This window comes from Myotis davidii, unplaced genomic scaffold (assembly GCF_000327345.1).
Source record: "Myotis davidii unplaced genomic scaffold, ASM32734v1 scaffold1175, whole genome shotgun sequence".
Taxonomy (NCBI): domain Eukaryota; kingdom Metazoa; phylum Chordata; class Mammalia; order Chiroptera; family Vespertilionidae; genus Myotis; species Myotis davidii.
The window spans coordinates 31,263-39,157 of NW_006286789.1; positions in this window are offsets into that span (position 1 = coordinate 31,263).

The window sequence follows — 7,895 nt, forward strand, 5'->3', positions numbered from 1 at the left end:
TGAGTTCTACAATTTCAAAGAAGAATTGATAACTTCTAATCAACTCTTCTTGAGCTCTCCCAAGAATTAAAAGAAGAGGCAACACTTCCAAAGAGATTTATTTAATTGAACATACACTAATACCAAGCCATGTAAGGACACACAAAAATGACAGATCAGTGTCCCAGAGGAACATATATGGAAAAATCTTCAATGATATTCTAGGAAACGTACCAGCAGAAAGGAAGGATAATATACCATGATCAACTGGGATAACATACTAGCCTGCAAAGATGGTTCAAAGTATGTAAATCAGAAAACGTGATACATCTCATCCACAGAATAAAAGATAAAGTATACCATCATATAATTAGATACAGAATAAAGCCTTTAAAATTTAAAATCCCTTCAGAATTACAATTTTTAACAAATGAGGTGTACAAGTGATGGAACTCAATATAATAAAGGCCAAATTTGAGATGCCAAGTGACATCATGCTACACAGAGAAAATTTCAAAGCTTTTTTTTTTTCTTACTTCAGGACCAAGACAAGGGCTCCCCTGTGACTAGTTGTTTTCATCAGAATTAGAAGTCTTTGTCAGAATAATTAGACAAGAAAAATAAATTTAGAATGTCTAAATCGGAAAGAAGTTAAAATGTTTCTCCTTATCTGAATGCAGATGACATGATTTTCTACATAGAAAACCCTGAAAACTGTATGAGAAGCTAATAGAACTAGAATTCAGGAAAGATGTCAGATATAAAACCAACACAAAAATGTCTTGTGCTCCTGCACACTCTCATCAAAGTGTAATTATGACTCTAGGAAATATGAGGTCTGTTTCAGAAGAAAGTGAGAAAAGAAAAGTTGAACTGGCTAACATCAAGGAGATGACAACCTAATGAAACACAGATCCTGGACATGTGTGTCCTTAGTCTTGGTTAATCTCCCATCATGTTTCCAAGGAGCTTTCCTCTCAATGTGGCACTGAGTCAGGTGCAGGTTCCAGTTGACCCCATCATTGATGAATATGGTCACATTTGTTATAAGGGTCAAAAGTTTTCCAATAACAAGATTTTCATTACTTAAACATAATTGCTTCCTCATCTTTACCTACAGCTTCACCACAACATCCTAGTTTTGATTGAGTTTCATCTACATAACCAATGATAGACACAAGTCTCACAAGTGAGCATACAGAATAAACTCCACAAAGGAGGCTGTGCAGTGGCTACACGTCCAGCACCAAATGCCCCTGAAGGTCTATTACCCAGGAGCTCTGTCTGTGTCTATAAAGTTCATGCTTCTGGCTCCCAGGAACCCACACAGAAACTCCTCTCTAACCCATCAGCTTGTTTCACTGGCTCTAGGTGAACACTTTGGTCTTAGTTTATCCTCTGATCACTTTGTAGGGGAAACCGTGTCAGATGGGACTCTGTGTCAAATGGGACTTCCTGTGTCCTGAACATGAACCTCCTGCACATTTACTTCTTTCTTGCATTGCTTTCTCTTGATCTCATTACTGGTCATGGCAAAAGGCATCTCTCATTTTAAATCTTCTCTCTTCTTTTTTATGAGAAGTTTTTCTCCTGCGTCTTTGTATAGGTCACCTGCAGTAGTTAAATCCAGTGGGGGGAGAAAACAGGCCCAGATGTGGAAGGTAATCCCATCTAATAAAAGAGTAATATGCAAGTTGACCATCACTCCAACACACAAGATGGCCACCCCATGTGGCCACAAGATGGCCAGCAGGGGAGGGCAGTTGTGGGCAATCAAGCCAGCAGGGGAGGGCAGTTAGGGGCGACCAGGACTGCAGGCAGGGCAGTTGGGGGTGACCAGGCCTGCAGGGGAGGGCATTTGGAGGCAACCAGGGAGCAACCAGGCTGGCAGGGGAGGGCAGTTGCGCGTGACTGGGCTGTGACAAGGCCTGTAGGGGAAGGCAGTTGGGTGCAGCCGGGCTGGCAGAGGAGGGCATTTGGGGGCAATCAGGCTGGCAGGGGAGTGGTTAGGGCCAATCAGGCAGGAAGGCAGGTAAGGGGATGGGAGCCAGCTGTCCTGGATTGTGAGAGGGAAGTCCGACTGCTGGTTTAGGCCCAATCCCATGGGCCTAAACCAGCAGTCAGACATCCCCCGCAGGGTCACAGATTGGAGAGGGTGCAGGCTGGGCTGAGTGACACCCCACCAGTGCACGAATTCCATGCACCGGGTCTCTAGTTCTTAATAAACAGCATCCTTGGATATGTCATACTCTAAGACCATGACTGTAGTGTCAGTGTCTAACTTTAGAGCCCCCTTTATAGCAGGAGGACATGCAAATAAGGGACTCTCTGCTCATAAAAACCAACCCAGCTCAAACCTGCAGCTCTGGGACAGGAGCCCAGCCCCAGGATCCCCAGGTGTTCCCAATCCCTGATCAGGACTGAACACAGACCACTCACCATGGGTTTGGGGCTCAGCTGAGTGTTCCTTGTTGCTATTTTGGGAGGTAATCTATGGAGAACAAGAAACACTGAGTATTGTGAGTGGATATGAGTAAGAGAAACAGTGGACTTGTGAGAGTTTCCTAATGAGGACATTTCTGTGTTTGCAGGTGTCCAGTGTGAGGTGCAGCTGGTGGAGTCTGGGGAAGACTTGGTGCAGCCTGGAGGGTCTCTGAGACTCAACTGTGCAGCCTCTGAAGTCACCTTCAGTGCCTACAAAATGAACTGGGTCCGCCAGGCTCCAGGGAAGGGGCTAGAGTGGGTCTCCTACATTAATGGTGGTGGTGGTACTGCATACTACGTGGCCTCTGTGAAGGGTCGATTCATCACCCCAAAGACAATGCCAAGAACATGCTCTATCTGCAATGAACAGCCTTAGAGCCAAGGACACCGCCGTGTATTGCTGTACAGCAGACATAGTGAGGGGAAGTCAGTGTGAGCCCAGACACAAACCTCCCTGAGAGAGGCAGCAGGGCTGGGCTGCAGGAGGCGCTTGGGAACACCAGGGGGCGCTCAAGACCAGCAAAGAGCCAAGACTTGGAGCAGGTGGAGAGTTAAGCAAAAATAAGATTTCCTGCTCCGTCTTAAATTAGTTTTGCTCCAAGGCTCAGAAACAGAGCTCACAGAAAGCCCTTTTTCTGTATCTCGTTTTAGGGATTATATTTGTGAGCAAAAATAAAGGGTTTTGTGGTAAATTTGACAAAATTCAGTGACTGGAAAGAACCTCCCAGGGGCTGCCATCACACATTCCTACCTGGGCAGTCCTGGGGGTGGACACGCCCCAGGCCTATAACTTATTTATTAAAAGGCTCACCTTTCCCTTGAACAACCCCATCCATCGTTCCTGTGCATCTAGGTTGACACACCTGTGATATCAGCATGATCACCCTCAGGAGAGCACCTCCTGGTAACTGTCCTGTCCCAGTCCCCGCCTTGCTCTCTCCCTCCTCCATGTCACCTTCCTCACCTTCCTGCCTTAACTTTAAATGCACAAACGCAGCTACAAATGGTTATTCTCCGTGTATTTGAGGTCTTGCTCCCCAACTGTTGTCAGTTTGGCTCTAATAGAAGCTTGTAAAGCATTCTCTTCATGTTTGGGCATTTCTTACATCAATATATTATCTTTTCTTCATTTAATACATGCTGTAACTGGACAATGAGTTTGTGTTGCTTGTAACTAGTTGAGCCAATTAAGCAGAGACAGAGTTGAATCATATGTAAGCGTTTATTCCAATACTGTGTGCAATATGGGATAGCAGCCACTCATCCACAAAAGTCTGCTCTGCACCCACCAGAAGCCAGCCGCTTGTATTGGGTAAAGGACAGAGGGTCACATGGGGGAAAAAGCCAAAGAGTATGACAAAAGGGCCATTGACAGGTAATGTAGGCTGGAGATTTGTAAAGCCCAGTGGGTATTCAAAAAGACTGGGTTTCCTCAAAGGACTTAGTGAGATGCAAGGGCTGGGTCTACAAATAGCTAGTGATACATTCATACCTGCTTCTTCCCCGTCTGGAGAGGGAAGTGCACACAATTATTAAAATCTGCAACCTCGCCAGGGTGAGGTCTAAAGAGTTCCCATGTGTTGGAGGGAAAACAAGTTTGCTGTTGGTTGTCATGGACGTCAGGTTCCCTTCCTTAGGAATGAGGCCTCTCCAGCTGTGCCCATCTCCCCCTCTGACACATTTCCAGGTTCCCCTTGCTGGTTGAATTGGCATAAAACCCACAACATAAGTGAACCATGTTGACGTAGTTGACATATGCACATCCAAACCTGTGGAGAATTTTTTAAGAGTTGGTCTGAGCCAAACCTAGGACAGTTGCAAGAAAACAGGATCTCAGATGCCCCTGAGAATGCCAGTGTCAGAATTGCTCTCACAGCTTCTTTCACACTTTTGGGATTGAGGAGGAGGGAAGGAAGGCTGCATGGAGGTGGGAGGGAGCAGGCAGGGGTTGGATTGCAGGACACTTAACAAGAGTGCTCTCCTGAGGGTGGTTAGGGTTTGGTTTATAGGAGTGTTTACCTAGATGTTCAAGAACAATGGGCAGGGATGGATTAAGGCAAAGAGAAGCCTTTTATTAAAGAAGTTAAGGCCTAGGGCTGACCACCCCCCATAATGGCCCAGTTAGGGAATTCTGAACAGATCACCCTATGAGGTGACTGTCCATCCCTGGTCACGTGTCTACCCTGTTTCATGCACAAAGTGCACTGTCGGTGGCATGTGGCACTTTTCTTTTTTATCAATGCAGCAACAGACCTGTTTGTACACACACAAGCAAAGGACAGCAATCATCTGTCAAATGCAGATCAGGATCTTATGCAGAGGATTGGGGACCTACTGCCATGGGGAGACTTGACTGGTTGCCTTCAGGTGTTGGGTCTGTTCACCTGCCTTGTCAGCAGGCATTTCCAATGTGTCTCCCTCCTCCTGGGCCTGATTTTCTGATTCCTTATGGTGCACAAGCTGCTGTTCCAGGTAGTTCATCCAAGTACTTTCCCACAAAGCATAAGATGCCATATTCCTTGTGGCCAGAGGCTATGGTAGTCAGGAGCTTGGCTAATTGGTTCTCCAAATCCAGGGCCAACTCTAGAACATCTGCTCCATTATATCCAGACTCCATGCAAATGGGGTTCTCCTCCTGCTCCTCCTGCTCATAAAAGAAGGCCCTGCCCAGCATGTTGGGGAGACACCCAGAACACCCAGGACTACAGCAGCTTCACGATGCACTTGGTGCCAAGCTGCGTTTTACTCCTAATCATTTCTCAAGATCATTCTCAGGAGAGAGGAGCTCTGAGACCTTTGTCTATGCCTGTTTTTGCGTCCATGTGATTCTCAGTCCACCTTGTGTCCCTGTGTTTGCAGGTGTCCAGTGTGAGGTGCAGCTGGTGGAGTCTGGGGGAGGCTTGGTACCACCTGGGGGCGTCTCTGAGCTTCTCCTGTGCAGCCTATGGATTCACCTTCAGTGACTACTGGATGCACTGGGTCCGCCAGGCTCCAGGGAAGGGGCGAGAATGGGTCTCAGACATTAGGGATGATGGTGGTACCACATACTATACAGACTCTGTGAAGGGCAGATCCACCTTGTCCAGAGACAATGTCAAGAACTCACTGTATCTGCAAATGAGCAGCCTGAGAGCCAAGGACACTGCCATATATTACTGTGCCAGAGACATAGTGAGGGGAAGTCAGTGTGAGCCCAGACACAAACCTCCCTGAGCCGCCATTGGGCGCACATGAATCCAACCAAGGATGCAAGGCCCTGGCAGCAAAAATTGAATCTCCCCACTCCACAGCTACAGACCTCCGGGCACCACAGTCACACTTTTCCAGTGCACAGGCCTCCTGAGCACACCACCCCAAAGGTGGATGTTGGATGCCCACTGGGTGTGCTTGTATCCAAACATGGATACAGAGCCCCCGCAGTATAAATTCAGACTTTCCCCACTCCCAGCTGCCTTCCACAGACACCTCAGTCACACAGCTGCAGCAAGGGTTCCTCTGATTGCACCACCAAGGCAAACAGCCCCCGGGTGACTCTGTGAGCCACTGCTATCCAACCAAGGGTACAAGGTTCTCTGAGGGCAGAGTCAGCATCTCCTTTCAGGAGAAGCCCCAGAGACTGGGACCTCCCCTCACCTCTTGCCCTTTGTATGTACAGACACCTCCCACATGCAAATGCCCACATGACCACTGGACACACACACACAGTTGGTGTCCACTTAAATTCAGGGCCTCCTCACCCTGGAGAATACTTTCTGGGGGACGAGGACCTCACTTGCAAGACATGATTCTCATGTGGCTCTTCCTCTTCCTGCTGTCAGCTCCCAGATGTGAGTGACTCAAGGGCGTATACATGAAGAGATGGGGATCCTGCATCAGAGCCCAGGACTCACTGTGTTCTCTCTGTTCCAGGTGTCCTGTCTGAGGTGCAGCTTCAGGAGTCGGGCCCAGGCCTGGTGATGCCCTCACAGACCCTCTCCCTCACTTGCACTGTCTCTGGATTCTCCATTACCAGTTCTTCCTGCTGGAGCTAGATCCGCCAGCCCCCAGGGAATGGGTTGGAGTGGATGGGTTATATATGTAGCAGTGGGAACACTAACTACAGCCCCTCCCTCAAGAGCCGAACCTCCATCTCCAGAGACACGTCCAAGAACCAGGTCTCCCTGCAGCTGAGCTCCGTGACCACTGAGGACACAGCTGTGTATTATTGTACAGGAGGCACCGTGAGGAGAAGTTAATGTGAGCCCAGACACAAAACTCCCTGAGGGAGGTAGCAGGGCTGGGCTGCAGGTGTCACTCAGGATCAGCAAATGGACGGTCCCAGCTCAGAGGCTGTCCCTGGAGGGGTTGTGCAGGCTTCCTATTGGGGTCAATGTTTTCTTCTCTCCTGTTTTCACTGGAGAAGTCCCTGCTTCCTTCTTTGTGTCTTTAGTTAGGTTCTCTGCTGGCAAAAAAGTAGGTAGTGGCTGTGTTTTCAGATCTGGTTAACTTTTCATCTGCATTCTTCCTGTCTCCATGTCCCTGATGGTCGCTCTCTGGGTTGACAAGGAAAACATTGTAGGTATGTCCATCCACCTCACTGAGAGCGAGGTCACCCACCCTCCACACAGTGCTGAGTGGGGAACGTGGAGTCCAGGCTGCAAACGTCACCTGAGGGTCATCAGCCCCTTGCTCTGACCCGGTAGGAGCTCTTTGGGGGCAGTTAGGCGCTTGCCTCTCACTGACTGGGCTGCATATGGAGGTTTAGGGTCAGAATCTATGGCGCTGCCCCTGTGTGAGCCTGGGAGATGGACCCAGCTCTCAGGGTGTCTCCGGATGGAGGCAGAAAGGAGCCCCAGTGATAGGGCCTCTCACAGCCCTGCAGGGCCCTGTTCCCCAAAGATCTCAGAAGGAGGTCCTCGGGGATGTGTCTCAATACCTACCTGTCCCTCTTCCCCTGGAGAATCCACCCCATCCTCTACTGTTCACAATCTCCCCCCATCGGGGTTGTATAAGACATCCCGTGTGACTGTGCTCTGCCCACCCTCGTAGGTTTTGCCTTAAATGCACCCCCATGCCATCCCCTCATGCCCATCTCCTATGCCAGTACCTTCCTGAGACGACAGAGACAGGGACACTAAGGCAGCCTAAAGCTGGTCTCAGCTACCTTGCAGTGCCCATGTGCAGTGTCCACGTGTGATATCAGGCCATGCAGGCCCCACCTGTGTCAGGTGGAGACACAGCTGATCACTGAACTCAGAGCACCTCCAACAACTCACACCTGCCTGTGCTTAGGGAACCTCTAGGGGCCCATGAGGTGCAGAGCTTCATGGTGGACAAGCCCGTGGCCACTGGGGTCAGAGTGCAGTCAGGGAAGGTCTGGTGCCTATGTTAATGTAAAAAACCTCTGAAACCTGTAAAGAATGTTTGTGAGTTTATTTGAGACAAACTGTCAA